Below are 19,263 nucleotides of genomic sequence, written 5' to 3'. Positions count from 1 at the left end.
CACTGGTCATTAGAGAAATGCAAATCAAAACCACAATGAGATACCATCTCACACCAGTTAGAATGGCAATCATTAAAAAGTCAGAAAACAACGGATGATGGAGAGGATGTGGAGAAATAGGAATGCTTTTACACTGTTGGTGGGAGTATAAATTAGTTCAATCATTGTGGAAGACAGTATAGCGATTCCTCAAGGATCTAGAACCAGAAATGCCATTTGAACCAGCAATCCCATTACTGGGTATATACCCAAAAGATTATAAATCACTCTACTATAAAGACTCATGCACACATATATTTATTGCAGAACTGTTCACAATAGCAAAGACTTGGAACCAATCCAAATGCTCATCAATGATAAACTGGACAAAGAAAATGTGGCACACATACACCATGGAATATTACGCAGAGATAAGGTAGAATGCAAATTTCATTTGCAGGGATATGGATGAAGGTGGAAACCATCATGCTCAGCAAACTAACACAGGAACAGAAAACCAAACACCGCATGTTCTCACCATAAGTGGGAGTTGAACAATGAGAACATATGGGCACAGGGAGGGGAACATCACACACTGGGGCCTGTCGGGGGATGGGGGAGAAGGGGAGGGATAGCATTAGGAGAAATACCTAATGTAGATGACAGGTTGATGGGTGCAGCAAACCACCATGGCACAAGTATACCTATGTAACAAACCTGCAGGTTCTGCCCATGTATCCCAGAACTTAAGTATAAAAAAAAAACAACAAAAAAAAAGAAAACACACATGCAAAAAAACCCCAAAAAACACAACAAATAAACAAACAAAAGTTCAATCAGCCTGAATTGATTGATATGGGCCCATTAAATGAAAATTCTGCATTTAATATTTTAGCTCAATGATTTACAGAAGGCTCTAACTTTTGTTTATTTGGTTGGCTGAAACGTGGACCCAAAGGTGGCCTGTACTAAATAAAATTTAAATACCAATACCAACTCCCCTGGTATAGTGTAGAGGAAGATATTTAAAGACTTAGGGAGATTGAAATATTATGCTACATATATAATATAAGATGTCCTCACTCGTCTTAAGAGATTCTAGAGGACATATCTTTTATCATGTCTCTAATAAAAACATTTGTGAGGGGAGCTCCAGTATCCTTGAAGGGATTTATGCCCACTCTTATTGATAGGTCAGAAATCAGAAATCACAGTGAGGACTTCCACTATCAAACTGGGATTCTTAAATGTCATGGGATAATGAGATCCCCGGGTGGTAGTGGCTCAGTCGCAGTATTTAGTTGTCAAAGCAACTTGGCCATACTCTAATAGATAATGGTTTCAAATAATTAACCAGAACAATTTGTCTAACAGAAACCTATGGCATTGGCTAGTGTCCCTAAGAAAGAAACAGATGGGAACTGTATTAAATCTGTATTGGATATGTTTTAGCAGAGGATGGTGACAAGAAGTTCACCATTACTAGGCATAGAGAACAGAAATCTAACCCGAATCACCAAAAGAAAGATTCATGGTCCCCCAATTCCCAGAGTTGAGCCAGTTTATAGAATGAATAAAAGGGAGACTGAGTCCCCTAGAGGAAGGCCTCTGCTACGTTACCAAAAATTTGTATTGTTAATCATTCTTCCTCCCTTCCCCAAGTAATCCATGTCCATTTACCAAGGTAAAAGTGAAATAATTAGAGTATTCAGGAAATACTGGATACTATAATCCCTGAACTGATACTAATTCCAGGATACATAAAACTTCACTGGGGTCCACCAGTCACCATAGGGGCTCTGCAGGTCAGGTAATCAATGGAGTTTTAGCTCAGGTCATATTACAGTTGACCTACTGGGTCCATGACCTCATCCAATACTTATTTTCCCAGGTCTGGAATGTATAATTGGAATAGATAACACTTAAATTCCCACATCGGGTCTCTGACTTGTAGAATAAGGGTTATTAGGCTAAGCAGCAGCCACCAGAACTGCCTTTAACTGCAAAAACAGTAAACTAAAAGCAATGCTCCATTCCTGGATGTATTGCATCAATCAGTGCCACTACCAAGAACTTGAAAGATGCAGGTGGAATTCCCGAAAATCAACGATGAACTTGCCTATTTGGCTTGTACAAAAAGCAGATGGATCCTGATGAATGAGAGTGGATTATCATAAACTTAATCATCTGGTAACTGTAATTATAGCTGTTATTCCAATTGTGGTTTTGTTGCTTGAGAAAATTAGTACGTCTTTTCACATCTGGTATGCAGCTAAACAGACAAATGTTTTTCTTTTTCAATATCTGTCAATAAGATCACAGAAAGCAGTTGCTTCCTGTAATACATCTTCACTATTCTATTTTAGGCCTGTGTCAACTCTCCAGCCCCATGTCATAATTTATTCCATACAGACCATGCTTGCTGTTCTCTTCCACAAGACATTATGTTGCTTCATTTCATTGATGATATTATGAAATTAGCTATCATTAGCAGATTGTAGTATTTTATCTAGACATATTGATAAGGAACTTTTGTGTCAGAGGCTAAGAAATAAATATTACAAAAATTTAGAGGTTCTACTTCAGTGAAATTTCTTGAGAACCAGTGGCATGGGGCATGTTGAGATGTCCTTTCAGAGGTGGCCTTGGCCCCTACTCCTGCTATGTTATCTTTCTGTTTCATATAATCCTTATGTACTCACAGGGAGTTCCCTCTGAGAAGTTGACAACAGAAGAGAAAATTCAGGCCAGGTTTAAAGATGCTCTTATTTCTTCTATCATACTATAAATAAGACCTAGTGATAGATACATCAGTACTGTGACTGTTTACCATAATCTATTTTACATCTTAAAAAAGCTAGAAGAGAATAAATTGAACATTTCTAGCATAAAGAAAAGACAAATATTTAGGGTGATAGATATCTCAAGTACATTGATTTGATATTTACAAATTATATGAATGCATTAAATTGCCACATGTGCCACAAAACAGTGTACAACTATTATGCATCAATAGTTATAATCATAAATGGTGGTGCAAGATATGCAAGAACTCCATGAAAGTAGAAAGCAGCCATAAAGAAGAATTAGATAATGTCTTTGCAGGGACATGGATGTTAGGGTGATCAGACCCAACACCAGGTTGTGGGGGCAACAAAGTCCGGGGGAGTCAAAAGAATGAGAAAAGACAGTATGAGAGAGAAAGTGGGTCTAGGGGACCATCATGAGTGTGGAAGCTGCAAAGGTCCCAAGCTCTGGAAGCCCAGACTATTTATTGGTGATAAAGAAACAAGTGGTGAGAATGTGGGGTTGAAAGGGAGCATTGCATTAATCACATGATTTACAGCTGTGACACTTTAGCATATGCTCTGCTACTTGAGATAATGGAGAGCAGGTGCTTTAATTCAAGATACAATCAATCCTGGGAGAGCAAGGAGCAAGGAGCCAGCAAGTCTATACACATTCCAGAAGCTACAAGGGGTTTTATACCCTGAGCCCTGGATTCTATCCAAGCCACGAGGGGTTTTATGCCCTGGGCTTAGACTATGGTGCATCAGGGTAGCCGTCCACCCTTTAGTACAGAGCTTGGTGTTCCAAAGGCCACAGGAGGTTTTAGACCCTGGACCCCGGACATGTTCCAAGACTCTTTTACATTATGTCAGACATGCAAGCCCTGCCTCAGCTTCTCCCAACACTTAGCTTTTCTCCCAACAATGGATGGGGCTGGAGGCCATTATCCTTAGCAAACTAGGAGAGGAACAGAAAACCAAACACCACATGTTCTCTCTTACTAGTGGGAGCTAAGTGATGAGAACACATGAACACATAGTGGGGAACAACAAACACTGGGGCCTATCGGAGGGTGGAGGATGGAAGGAGGGAGAGGATCAGGAAAAATAACTAATGACTATAGGCTTAATACCTGGTTTAGAAATAATCTTTACAACAAACTCCCATGACACAAGTTTACTTATGTAACAAACCTGCACTTGTACACCTGAACTTAAAAGTTGAAAAAGAAAGAAAGCTGTGGCCCTGAAGCTCATTTTGAGACATCATTGAAGAACAGACATGAAGGGAAATATTCTCAGTAGGCAGAATTTTGAGCAGCTAACCTGGTTGTTCATTTTTCCCTAAAGGAGAAATGGTCAGGAGTAAGAGTTCATTACTCTGATTGGCTGTTGCCAACGGTTTGGCTTGATAATCAGGATGTACCCAAATGGGTAATTGTCGATAATAAGGTCTGGAGAATTGATATAGGTATAGAATTCTCCAGGGAATGAATTTGAAGATATTTGTGTTTCATATGAATGCTTACCAAAGGGTGACTTCAAGAGAGTAAGATTTTAATAATCAAGTGGAAAAAATGAATGAACCATTCTATGGATACCAGTCAGCCTCTTTTCTTAGCTATCCCTGTCATCACCAAATGGGATCATAAACAAAGCGGCCATGGTGGCAGGGATGAGGGCTATGCATGGGCTCAGCAACATGAACATCCACTCACAAAGACCAACTTGGTGACAGCAACTACTGAGTGCCCATTCTGACAGCAGTGGAGACCAAAACTGAATCCCTGATGTGTCATCATTTTCCAAGGAGATAAGCCAGATATCTAGTGATAGACTGATAACATTAGAACAGTTTCATCCTGAAAGGGGCAGCTCATTGTTTTTTCTAGAATAGACACTTACTCCGGACATGGATTTGCCTTTCATGCATTCAATAGTTCTGCCAAAACTACCATCTATGGACTTACAGAATGTGGTATTCACATTCACGGTATTCTACATAGCACTGCCTATGATCAAAGGACTCACTTCACAAAGGATGAAGTGCAGCAATGGAACCATGTTCATGAAATTACTGGTATTACCATGTTCTCCAATCATTATGAACCATCTAGCTTGATAAAATAATATTATTACCTGTTGAAGACTCAGTTATCATGACAATGAGCATTGTAGAAAGGTTGTAGGTTGGAGCAATGTCTTCCATAATGACATATATGCCCTAAACTGTTATCTGATGTATAGCATTATTTTTCATAGACAGAATTCACAGATCCAGAAATCAATGAATGAAAATGGAAGTAGCGCCATTTCCTTTTTTATAAGTTGATTAATTAATTTATTTATTTTTTTGAGACAGGGTCTCTCTCTCTGTCACCCAGGCTGGAGTGCAGTGGCCTATCTCAGCTTACTGCAACCCCCGCCTCCTGGGTTCAAGCGATTCTCACACCTCAATCTCACTAGTAGCTGTGACTACAGGCGTGCACCACCACACCTGGCTAATTTTTGTCTTTCTTGGTAGAGATGGGGTTTCACTATGTTGGCCAGGCTGCTCTAAAACTCTTGACTTCAAGTGATCTACCCGCTTTGGCCTCCCAAAATGCTGGGATTACAGGTGTGACCCACTGCACCCAGTCTACCATTTACTACTATCCCTGGTGATGAGTCAAAATTTTTGCTTCCGTCCCTGTGCTTACACTCTTCTGGTCCAGAGGTCTCTGCTTTTGAGGAAAAAATATTTCCACCAGAATACACAATATTGATTCCACTGAACTGAAACTTTGAGAATATTATAAGTCTATTTTGACTCCTTTTGCCTCTGAATCAACAGACAAATAAAGGAGTTAATCTTCTAGCTGGCTGATTGATCCTAACTACTAATGGAAAATACAACTGTTAAAACAAAATTGGAGGTATTAAAAATAAAGTAAAACTGGAATATAGGTGATCTTTTAGGGTATCTATTAGTACTACCATGACTTGTAAATAAAGTCAATGGAAAACATCAACAAATCAATTCAGACCATACTGATAATGAACAGACCCTTCAGAAATGAAGGTTTGGGTTATCCTACGGAGTGGGCTGAATTTTGGACCCTTAAAAGGATATGCCCAAATCCAAATTCCTATCATCTGAGAAAATACTAACTTTTATGAAAAAAAAATGTAATTAAGAATCTTCAAAGAAGAAGGTTATCCTGGATTTTCTAGGTGGACCCTAAATGCAGTCACATGTATCCTTATAAGAGACAAGCAGAGGGAATTTTGAAACAGACACACAAAAGAGGAGGAATCAATGTGATTACGAAGGCAGAGACTGAAGCAATGCAGCCACAAGCTCAGGAATGCTAGAACAACCACTGGAAGCTGCAAGAGACAACGGATGGATCTCCCATAGAGCTCCTGGAAAGAGTGGGCCCTGCCAACACTTTTACTTTGAATTTCCGGCTTTTATAACTGTGACAATAAATTTCTATTGTTTTAAGCCAAAAGCCTGCAGTAATTTGCTATGACAGCTACAGGAAACTAATATGTCCCACCATACAAAAACCACAACCAGCGCAGGTGCTTGTGAGGGTAAAAGGAATATGAAATATGTAATGAAAGAAGATAGTTATAAATAGCAATTATGACCATGTTGCAGAAAAAAAGGAATGTAATAGTTATGAATTCCTCTCCCTATTTTGTCAGGAATATGTTAGTATATTTTAAACAAACATTTTTTTTCTTTTATTTCTTCTCTCCTCCTCTTATGATCTCATGGAAGATGTATTATAATAATGCAGTGTTACAGTTATATCAAAGAAGAGGAAACATCACCCAAGGGCTTTGCATTCTCTTCTGTGGAAAGCATTTGTGTATTTTCAGTAGTATGCAGAAAGATCAAAGTAAGACTTTGTAATTGTCTTTATTTAACTAATATATATGGTTTAAGAAAATGTACAGGGGTGCCAAGTCAACAAAGGGTAAACTGTGATGGGTAGTTTCACATGTTAACCTGTATATATTACAATTCCCAGTAATTCAAAAAAAAAATCCAAGATAATATTGTTTGAAAGGCATTTTGTAGATGTGATTAAGTTTATAATCAGTTGCCTTCAAGTAAGGAAGATTATCCTGACTCAATTAATTGAATAAGGTCCACCATGATCACAGCAGTGCTGAAGCTTGTTTGAAGAAGAAATCCTATCTATGGACAGAAAATTCAGCTTCAGCCCAAGAGTCAAAACCTGCTCTTCTTTGTGACCGGCTAGTCCCTACAACTGCATAAACCAATTCCTTAAAATAAATTTCTTAATATATATCTTCATTAATTCTGTTTCTCTGGTCGAACCCTGACTGATAAACCCAGCAGAGTATTTGTTACTCAAGACATCCTTGTTTCATTGAAATCATTTATGTCTTGTGATTTTCACTCTAAACTAGGAATACAGTTATAGGATATACTTCTGATTTACCATAGAGTACCTACTGAACTACACTAGAGAGCTGAAATGAATTACATTTAAAAGAAAGAAAGAAAGCAGGAAAGAAAGAAAGAAAGAGAAAAAGAAAGAAAGAAAAAGAGAGAGGAGAAAGGGGAAAAATTCTAGTGCTTAACATTTTTACTGCTAGAGAAGTCTAGAGAATTCTTTCCCTATTTTGTCAACCTGATCCAGGGAAATAGATCTTTTCTAGAAAGAGTATTTTTTTACTCTACAGAATTTTAACATCCATCAATGTATTTATCATTCTCCCAAAGAGTTAAAGGACATTCACTTTATTTGTTTTTTTACATGACCCCCTTCATTCTTTTTACAATGTCAGTCATTGTTCTAGACATCTAGAAAATGTAATCTAATATTGTCTAACATTCTAGTTCTACCTTTTCTTTATGAAACCATAAATCTGATATATTATCATTATGATTTTATAGTTAATATTTAATTGTATTACTTATGTGATTTTTAGTAATGTTGAACTTTTTCATATTTGTTAGTCATTTATATACTTTGTTTTGATAAATGTTTATTCATGTTAGTTACTCACTTTTTTATGTGATTATTTGTTTTCCTTTTTTCTTGCTTGTTTGCATCCCTTGTAAATTCTGGATATCAGTCCTTTGTTGGATGCATAGTTTGCAAATATTTTATCCCACTCTGTGGGTTATCTGTTCACTCTGCTAATTGCTTTTTTTGTTGTACAGAAGCTTTTTAATTTAATTAGGTACCATTTATTTATTTTTGTTTTTGTTGCATTTGCTTTTGAGGTCTTAGTCATGAATTTTTTGCCTAGGCCAATGTCCAGAAGAGTTTTTCATAGGTTGTTTTAGAATTTTATTGATTCATGTCATAGATTTTAAGTCTTTGATCCACCTTGAGTTGATTTTTGTATAAGGTGAGAGATAAAGATCCAGTTTCATTCTTCTACATGTGGCTAGCCAGCTTTTCCAGCATGATTTATTGAATGCAGTGTCCTTTCCCCGATTTAGGTTTTTGTATGCTTTGTCAAAGATCAGTTGGTTGTAAGTATTTAGCTTTATTTCTGTGTTCTCTATTCTGTTCTATTGGTCTATGTGTCTACTTTTATACCAATACCATGCTGTTTTGGTAACTACAGGCTTGTAGTATAATTTGAAGTCCAGTAATATGATATTTCCAAATTGGTTCTTTCTCAAATATGATTGGCTATTTATCAGTATCTATTTATTTTATTTTAAATCTCCTTCTTTTACTAAATTAATTAATAAGTTTATAGCTAAGTTCTATAGAATATACACAATAGTTCCAACATATACAATCTTTTGTGCATGATTATGCAGCTGATTGTTTCTCCGAGCATTCAGTCATAGTGGTTGTTTTTTTCATGTGTGTTTTATTTATCTGATTATTTTGAGGTTATTATCTTCCTTAAAATTTATCTGTGATATTCTTTAAAACCTGAATATGAAATAACTCTATTGAAGAAATGTTTCTGCTTGGTAATTAAAAGGACTTAAATTTCGCAGTGGGTTATTGTTTAGGATGCAGAGAAATTAAAATTAGAGCTACAAATTTCCATTAGGCATAGCTTATGGTTTATAATTATCAGAATGAAATTTTTGCAAATTTTCCCCTCACATTGAACTGACAGAGAGAGGCAAATATCATGATCTCTCTCAACTAGGTCAATTCCTAGTTCACTCACTGGTATTGTTGCCTATTGCCTTAGCAAATCACTTTTTTTTTTTTTTTTTTTTTAATGCTTAACGTTTATTTCAACTTCCCATGTTTCCATGGACCCTGGCCTGTTCCCTTTCCTCTCAGCTCTGGATCTTTTAAAAGCTGTGTGCTTAACTACCAGGTAGTGGTTGATGCCTCTAGCAAAAAACACCAGCATAGTGTCTAGATTTATGATTTCTCATTATTTCTGGCTTTGGAGAATTACCTTACATTTTATGTAGCTCTAGAATATATTTTACTTTTGAAAAATTTAGTTTTTTAGGATATCTGTAACAGATGAGTTTTTTTTGGTTTTCTGCCATCTCTCTGAAAATGGAAATGAGTTAAGTTTTTATAGTTTTGGTCATGTCCCTTTTCGAAAGACTTTATTCTTTCAACCTGAAGCAGTTTAGGAGTGAGGAAAGACAATGAACTGATAAAGGAATTGCCAAATCTTCTTTGAAAATATAAATACAGGATAGTTTATTCTTGAGTGAAGGTGTAGAGAAGACTGTGTGTTTTAAAATTGTGATTGTGAATAAAAAAACATAATGGTTACTGCTGAACTAAAACAACAATCACAAGTTGCATAGTCAACTATTTTGTTTGCAATCTAAACAGCTTTTAGTTTAGACTGGAAATATTGGATTTTACCCAAGAAATATAAATATATAAATTATTTTGTGTAAATCATCTTTCTTGTTTTCACTTGTCACAGGGAACAATTCTCACAAATACTCACAGAGTTACTTGTAAAAGCATGTGATATGAAAATTTATGAGATTTAAACCAGTGTTTAAGTTCTGGAGGACAAAGGGGAGTCAGTTCAAGTCTCTCCTTTAACATTTTTGTTAATATGAAGTAATATTCTGGAGCAGACAAGCACACACAATTTGAACTCTGAAAGTGTTGATTAAAAATGAAAAGGTTTTAGAAAGGCCAATCTCCTGTGTATTGTCTCTAAATGGAACTCTGTTCTCTGTTTACAGTGGCAACTGCAGCTGCAATTACATGACTTATTTAAATATTTCTTGGTAAGCAAGTCTTCACAGCTAGATGTAATATTTCCAATTATGTTATAAAATAGGGAGAGCAAAAGCAATGTGTATTCAAATAATCCATACTTGAAACCAGATAAAAATACTCATAGAGCAATAATGTGTGAAGAAAAAACAAGAATCCTTATTAGATTAATGTATCGATCCCATTACAATGCATATGCAATCATGTGATAATAAACGAATGGTCTAGATGACATGTTAGTCTTGTGATATTTATTAATTTTGTACAATTTTCAGTAGGCTGGCAGTCTAATTTTAGTTGAGCCTTGCAAAACTGTAAATTTATATATTGAAATATTTTTGAAATGTGTATATATCCTGAAACTTTGTAGCAAAAGTCATTTTTTAAAAACTCTTTTATCTTTGTAGGTAAGATGATGAATAATTTGTTTATTAATTCAAAATACTTATTGTGCAGAAACTCTGTGTCAGACATGTTAAAGACCAGAGAAACAGCCATGAACAAAGAGGAAAGGCCTGCTCCAAAGCAGCTTTCATTCTAGAGAGAAGAGGAGGAAATCATATATCTAATATACTAGATAGGGGCAAGTGCTAAGAAGAAAAATTTAAAGTTAAAGGACTAGGAGTGATTAGGAATGCTCTATTTTAGGTAGATGATTAGAGACTTGACTCTCTGATGTCAGGTAAAATAAATACTAAGACAAAGATATATTTTCTTTCCATTTTCTTTTATAACATAATTTACATTAGTGGTTAGACACATGGGACTTGAATTTATCAAATAATTTAATATTAACATTGTATTTTATAATAATGAAAGATTTGTACTCACCCAATTGTCTTTGTCATTTTATTCCTGTTATGGTAAATAGTACATATAGGTGAAAAGATTTGTCTAAGGCAGGAAACAAAGTTTGTTGTTATACAACAGAACACATTTACTTGGCTTATAGTAAACTAGCTCATTAGCATCATGCGTAACCAATTTCGTTAAAATAACCACTAACACACTCAAAACTACATAATAAAATAGGTTTTATATCAAAGTATGCAATTATTGCCAAGGTATTATGAACTAGTAAATTCAAGAAACATTACACATGTTTACCTATGACAAACCTGTACATTCTGAACTTAAATTAGAAGTTGAAAATAAAAAAAAAATTACATTATTTCTAAAGAAGACGTCACTTGTTAATATTGGTGCAAATGTAATTGTAGTTTTTGTCATTACTTTTGCCTTTTCACAAACCTAATAACTGGCAACTCAAGAGCCAATAATAATAAGATGATGAACATGAATGTATATGGAGGTGATATCTTTTTTGAATATTCCAAAAAATTTTCATATTCACAGTTCTTATGTTTTTATTATTTCTTTTTTTTTTTTAGCTGACTGAGTTTATACATTCACTTCTGGGACCTAAGCTGTAAGAGAAACTAGGGTCTCAAAATATATTTATTCTGGGTGAAATGACAAATGACTGTCATTTGGTTGATAGGTAGATGCTTCTTTTTTTCTTTTCCTTTTTTTTTTTTTTTTTTGGAGACAGTCTTACTCTGTTGCCCAGGCTGGAGTCCAATGGTGAGAACTTGGCTCACTGCAACCTCTGTGTCCTGGGTTCAAGTGATTCTCCTGTCTCAGCCTCCTGAGTAGCTGGGACTATAGGCATGCCCCACCACACTTAGCTAATTTTTGTATTTTTAGTAAAGATGGGGGTTTCATCATATTGGCCAGGCTGGTCTTGAACTCCTGAACCCAGGTGATCCTCCTGCCTCGGCCTCCCAAAGTGCTGGGAATACAGGCGGGAGCACCATTCCCAGCCATTTGGCAGATGCTTTATTCTGCTTTAGGAAAGAACTATAAGACTAACAGAGAGATTTTGCTTATATACATATATTTTCCATATGGTTCTTTCATTATTATTAGTAGTAGTAGTAGCAGTATTTTGAGTCAGTGTCTCACTCTGACTCACAGGCTGGAGTACAGTGGAGCGGTCTCGGCTCACTGCAACCTCTGCTCTCTGGGCTCCAGAGAGTCTCCTGCCTCAGCCTCCCCAGTAGCTGGGATCACAGGCCTGCACCACCATGCCCGGCTATATTTTTGGTATTTTGGGTAGAGATGGGGTCGCACCATGATGGCCAGGCTGGTCTCGAACTCCTGAGTACAAGCAATCCACCCGCCTTGGTCTCCCAAGTGTTGGGATTACAGGCATGAGCCATTGCACTGAGTCTAAATTTTTAAATAAATCATTTCCAGTGTAGATACAATTTGTGAAATGCAACAAAAGTAAAATTTACTCTAGGTTTAAATAAAATTGTGAATAACTAATTTTATAAGTGTTTCTTTATTTTCAGATTATAAAACCTAATTAGACACAATAACGATACCCAAATCTATTGAAAAAGAAAACTATAAGTTACCTTGGGCAGTATGGCCATTTTCACAATATTGATTCTTCCTACCCATGAGCATGGAATGTTCTTCCATTTGTTTGTATCCTCTTTCATTTCATTGAGCAGTGGTTTGTAGTTCTCCTTGAAGAGGTCCTTCACGTCCCCTGTAAGTTGGATTCCTAGGTATTTTATTCTCTTTGAAGCAATTGTGAATGGGAGTTCACTCATGATTTGGCTCTCTGTTTGTCTGTTATTGGTGTGTAAGAATGCTTGTGATTTTTGCACATTGATTTTGTATCCTGAGACTTTGCTGAAGTTCCTTATCAGCTTAAGGAGATTTTGGGCTGAGACAATGGGGTTTTCTAGATATACAACCATGTCATCTGCAAACAGGGCCAATTTGACTTCCTCTTTTCCTAATTGAATACTCTTTATTTCCTTCTCCTGCCTAATTGCCCTGGCCAGAACTTCCAACACTATGTTGAATAGGAGTGGTGAGAGAGGGCATCCCTGTCTTGTGCCAGTGTTCAAAGGGAATGCTTCCAGTTTTTGCCCATTCAGTATGGTATTGGCTGTGGGTTTGTCATAGATAGCTCTTATTATTTTGAGATACGTCCCATCAATACCTAATTTATTGAGAGTTTTCAGCATGAAGGTTGTTGAATTTTGACAAAGGCCTTTTCTGCATCTATTGAGATAATCATGTGGTTTTTCTCTTTGGTTCTGTTTATATGCTGGATTACATTTATTGATTTGCATATATTGAACCAGCCTTGCATCCCAGGGATGAAGCCCACTTGATCATGGTGGATAAGCTTTTTGATGTGCTGCTGAATTCGGTTTGCCAGTATTTTATTGAGGATTTTTGCATCAATGTTCATCAAGGATATTGATCTAAAGTTCTCTTTTTTGGTTGTGTCTCTGCCCGGCTTTGCTATCAGGATGATGCTGGCCTCATAAAATGAGTTACGGCGGATTCCCTCTTTTTCTACTGATTGGAATAGTTTCAGAAGGAATGGTACCAGTTCCTCCTCGTACCTCTGGTAGAATTCGGCTGTGAATCCATCTGGTCCTGGACTCTTTTTGGTTGGTAAGCTATTGATTATTGCCACAATTTCAGAACATGTTATTGGTCTATTCAGAGATTCAACTTCTTCCTGGTTTAGTCTTGGGAGGGTGTATGTGTCGAGGAATTTATCCATTTCTTCTAGATTTTCTAATTTATTTGGGTAGAGGTGTTTGTGGTATTCTCTGATGGTAGTTTGTATTTCTGTGGGATCGGTGGTGATGTCCCCTTTATCATGTTTTATTGTGTCTATTTGATTCTTCTCTCTTTTCTTCTTTATTAGTCTTGCTAGCAGTCTATCAATTTTGTTGATCCTTTCAAAAAACCAGCTCCTGGATTCATTAATTTTTTGAAGGGTTTTTTGTGTCTCTATTTCCTTCAGTTTTGCTCTGAATTCAGTTATTTCTTGCCTTCTGCTAGCTTTTGAATGTGTTTGCTCTTGCTTTTCTAGTTCTTTTAATTGTGATGTTAGGGTGTCAATTTTGGATCTTTCCTGCTTTCTCTTGTGGGCATTTAGTGCTATAAATTTCCCATCCCCATCAAGCTACCAATGACTTTCTTCACAGAATTGGAAAAAACTACTTTAAAGTTCATATGGAACCAAAAAAGAGTCCACATCGCCAAGTCAATCCTAAGCCAAAAGAACAAAGCTGGAGGCATCACACTACCTGACTTCAAACTATACTACAAGGCTACAGTAATCAAAACAGAATGGTACTGGTACCAAAACAGAGATATAGATCAATGGAACAGAACAGAGCCCTCAGAAGTAACGCCTCATATCTACAACTATCTGATCTTTGACAAACCTGAGAAAAACAAGCAATGGGGAAAGGATTCCCTATTTAATAAATGGTGCTGGGAAAACTGGCTAGCCATATGTAGAAAGCTGAAACTGGATCCCTTCCTTACACCTTATACAAAAATTAATTCAAGATGGATTAAAGACTTAAACATTAGACCTAAAACCATAAAAACCCTAGAAAAAAACCTAGGCATTACCATTCAGGACATAGGCATGGGCAAGGACTTCATGTCTAAAACACCAAAAGCAATGGCAACAAAAGACAAAATTGACAAATGGGATCTAAAGAAACTACCATCAGAGTGAACAGGCAACCTACAAAATGGGAGAAAATTTTGCAACCTACTCATCTGACAAAGGGCTAATATCCATAATCTACAATGAACTCAAACAAATTTACAAGAAAAAAACAAACAACTCCATCAAAAAGTGGGCGAAGGACATGAACAGACACTTCGCAAAAGAAGACTTTTATGCAGCCAAAAAACACATGAAAAAATGCTCACCATCACTGGCCATCAGAGAAATGCAAATCAAAACCACAATGAGATACCATCTCACACCAGTTAGAATGGCAATCATTAAAAAGTCAGGAAACAACAGGTGCTGGAGAGGATGTGGAGAAATAGGAACACTTTTACACTGTTGGTGGGACTGCAAACTAGTTCAACCATTGTGGAAGTCAGTGTGGCGATTCCTCAGGGATCTAGAACTAGAAATACCATTTGACCCAGCCATCCCATTACTGGGTATATACCCAAAGGAGTATAAATCATGCTGCTATAAAGACACGTACACGTATGTTTATTGTGGCACGATTCACAATAGCAAAGACTTGAAACCAACCCAAATGTCCAACAATGATAGACTGGATTAAGAAACTGTGGCACATATACACCATGGAATACTATGCAGCCATAAAAAATGATGAGTTTGTGTCCTTTGCAGGGACATGGATGAAATTGGAAATCATCATTCTCAGTAAACTATTGCAAGGACAAAAAACCAAACACCGCATGTTCTCACTCATAGGTGGGAATTGAACAATGAGAACACATGGACACAGGAAGGGGAACATCACACTCTGGGGACTGTTGTGGGGTGGGGGGAGGGGCGAGGGATAGCATTAGGAGATACACCTAATGCTAAATGACGAGTTAATGATTGCAGCAAACCAGCATGGCACATGTATACATACGTAACTAACCTGCACATTGTGCACATGTACCCTAAAACTTAAAGTATAATAATAATAAAATAAAATAAAATAAAAAGAAAAGAACACTTTTCACCATCAAAAAAAAAGAAAACTAGTACATAAATAGTAAATATTATGCAAACAAATATGCTAAATCTTGAGTAAGTTACTTTCTGTTCGGTTTTGAAAACTGCTTTATTAAAAATTCAAACTGCAATTTATAAACACACATAAACTTGAAAAATGGTTTTAATATGAATCAGTGAATTCCCTTTCAAAATATGCTATAGTTAAAATAACATTTCAAGAATTTACATTAAGTACATTTCATGTTTCCTAAGATTTCAATAAAATACATATCACATTAACAGAGAATATGAGGGCCTTTTGGCTATTTTGAGGTTTCAAAGAAATATCTAAATTTGAAAATACTGAATTTCCATTTCAATTTCCTATCTCACACAATTTACTATGTAAAAAAAGTTATATTGTGACCTCAGTTTTTAAATGTAATAGTTTATCTTAATATTATTTTAATATTTTATCATGTATTTTAAAATTTTACTTTTTTATACATAATTTTCACCAATTTAGTTTCTTTAGAATTTAAGGTCCTTTTTTTTAGTTGCTTCTTTTCAAATTGATTTCTCTTCATGTATAGCCCTTATTAATACTATTTTTTGGTCTACTCCAAATATTCAAAAGCCATACAAAAAGTTTTAAGGTTCAATTATTTGAGGCATATTTAATATGAGACACTTAGAGTAGATTATTTGTTATAATGAATAAAAGAGCTAATACTATTATAAATACATCTGGTTAGATGTTTAACATGCCTGTCATTGGAATTGCAGAAAATACCCTTGGAATTTGCCTTTCAAGATATAGTACAGCTTAATTAGAGCTGAAAAATTCAATGGTTTGAGCAATTGGTATCAGAAAGATAACACTTTAAGTCTAATACATTTTGTTATTTTTCTAATTAAAAATGCATACTTTTTTGAGATAATAGAGAAGATATGAAAATATAAGAACTATAATTCCAATACCAGAGATACTAATTGTCTTCTTTTCTAGACTGAAAACTAAAATAGGAGTGGTCAGATCCTTCCTGTCCAAAAGCATACTTTCAGTTTCTCATACTGTGCCTGTAACAAAGTTTCACTAAGTAAGTGTTCATCCAATGAAAGAATATATGAGTTATATACATTCTTTCTTTTAGTTCCCTCTCTCTCTTTATACACACACACTCTAAAGTGTTTGAGGCCTTTCTTTGTGTGTGTACAGTGCTGTATACATTTCCTAATTTATATCAGCATAATAAACTTAGACATTTGTGCTACTATTAATAACCAGTCTCCAGCAGCAGCAATTCTCAGTGCTGTCTTGGTTAGTCCTCTGTGTCTGTATCATCCACCTACCTCTCCCACTCCACTCCATGAGATTTTAATACCTCCTTGCTGTCTCTTATCCTATACCCACTGCCTCTGACAACAATCCTTTCATTCTCAGCAAATAATCTCACCATCTCTTACCTTGTAGCCGCTCATAAGCTTCTCAGCAGATAAGTCATCTTTTCTTCTTCCATCCAGTATGAGTGGATTCAGCCCTCTTCTTTAATTTCTTGGTTTTCTCTGTCAGAGGCACGAGAAGAATAATCACTGTAAAATACACCCAGAGAGTTCCCCATTATAAGTGGCTTCTCTACAGGGGCTGATGCATTTGCCAGAGACTTTTCCTATTGGGAGAAGTAATTGCTCTGAGTCCAGTGCCTTCTAGCTTTTCTGTCTCACCTAAGGGTGAAAAAATGTTTAACGAAGGTCAGGGCTTCAAATAAATAGATTTGGAAAATTGCAGAAAGGGAAGAGAGTGAGGTACCGGAAGGAAAAAGCTATTCCAGTGGGAAAACACTTGTAAATTCACAGCTTCTAAACACAGTCCCACTGAAACAATAAGATGTAAGTGGACGATTATTGAACACTCCATCTCCTCAGTACTTGTCACCACACAAACAGGGCTCCAATATAATATCAGAGGATTATAGCTGAAAGAGGTAAAAGACAAAGACTATATCTGTAAAAGAAGTATTTAGGTAAGACAAAATCAAGAGTGGTGACAAAAACAAGGACACTGGAGGAATTTGAAGTCACCAACACCCAGAGCTACAGCAGATATTAAATACAGTTCAACTGCTGGGGAAATTCCTAATAACTCTAACACTGTAGGCCTACTTGATTCAGTGGTTATTATGCAATAAAATACACATGACTTTCAACAAAAATCTAAAAGGTATGCCTAAACACAAGGAAAAATCATCTAAAGGGGCAAGGGAATCAACAGAATCAGACTCACACATGATGCAGATATTACAAGATACAGAATTTAAAATGACTGTGATTAATATATTAAGGAATGCCATGGAAAACAATTAGAAGACAGTCAATAATAGACAAGTATTGGGAGCAGAGAGATGGAAACATTAAGAATCAATTAAAATGAAATGTTAGAAATCAAACAGAATCCAACAGAAATAATTCTTTAATGGTATTATCCATAGACTGGACACAAAGAAATTATCAGTGAGCCTGCATATACATCAGTAGAAAGTGCCCAAACTGAAACATACAAAGAGTAAAAAAAGGTAGGGGAGGTAGCAGGATACCAGAACATCCAAGGACTGTGGGACAATTTCAAAAGTTGTAACATGTAAGAATTGGAATAGCAGAAAGGCAAGTAAGAGAGGAGTGGGAGAAATACTTGGAATAATAATTTTCTAGATCTTTTCAAATTTAATGACAGACACAAAATCACAGATGTAGGATGCTCAAATAAAATATGCAGAATAAGACCACACAAGAAAACAACCAAAGCCCAACAGCACCACCTGGGAAAATCATATTCAACTGTAGTTACCCTGATTTCAATATTTCACACTATATGCTTGCATCAAAATATCACATGTACCCCAAGAATATATACAACCAGTATACTAGTATATACCCATAATCATTAAAAATTTTAAAATGAGAAAAATCTTTTAAAAAGCCACAGATGAGAAAAATACAGGAGAAAAAGGATAAGAAGTACCGAGACATTTTCTCAGCAACCATGTGGGTAAGGAGGGTAAAGTGAAATATTTAAAGTGTTAAAAGAGCAAAACCTGCAGCGTAGAATTCTCTATCCAGTGAAATATTATTTTAGAGCGCAGCTTAAACAAAACTTATTCAGTCATTGAGAGAATTGATCACCAACAGACTTTCTTTGCAAGAAATGTTGAATTAAATAATTCAGGGATAATTGAAGTGATATGAATAAAAAAATCAGATTTACATTTAAAAAGGGGGAATATCTGAAAAGAAAAAAGTGACATCAGTGTAAACTTTCATTTCTCTTACTCTTATTTGATCAAAATATAATTGCAAAACAAAAACAGGAGCAATAAATGAATGCATATAAAATAGAACTCATAAGATGAGTGACAGCAATGTCATAAGGTACAGAAAGGAGGAATTGGAAATACTCTGTATAAGGTATGTGCACTACATGTGAAATGATGCAGTGTTATGTGAAGGTGAATTATATTAATTAAAAGTGTATATAATAAACTCTAGCACAACTACTATAAAAATTAAAAGCTCAGTGGATGGGCTAACCAGAAGAGTGGAGAGAATAAAGGAAAGCAACAGGAAGCTTAAAGATGGAACAACAGAAATAATTCAACAGAAATAAACAATAGAAAAAAAATGAAAGAGACAACACACCCTCAGGAATCTGGGAAACAATAACAAAATAATCTTTTTACCAGAATCCCAGAAGGAGAGACAA

The sequence above is a fragment of the Pan paniscus genome, chromosome 15, assembly GCF_029289425.2.
Source record: "Pan paniscus chromosome 15, NHGRI_mPanPan1-v2.0_pri, whole genome shotgun sequence".
Lineage (NCBI taxonomy): Eukaryota > Metazoa > Chordata > Mammalia > Primates > Hominidae > Pan > Pan paniscus.
The sequence above is the reverse complement of the archived record's forward strand: the minus strand, read 5'-3'. Positions refer to the sequence as shown.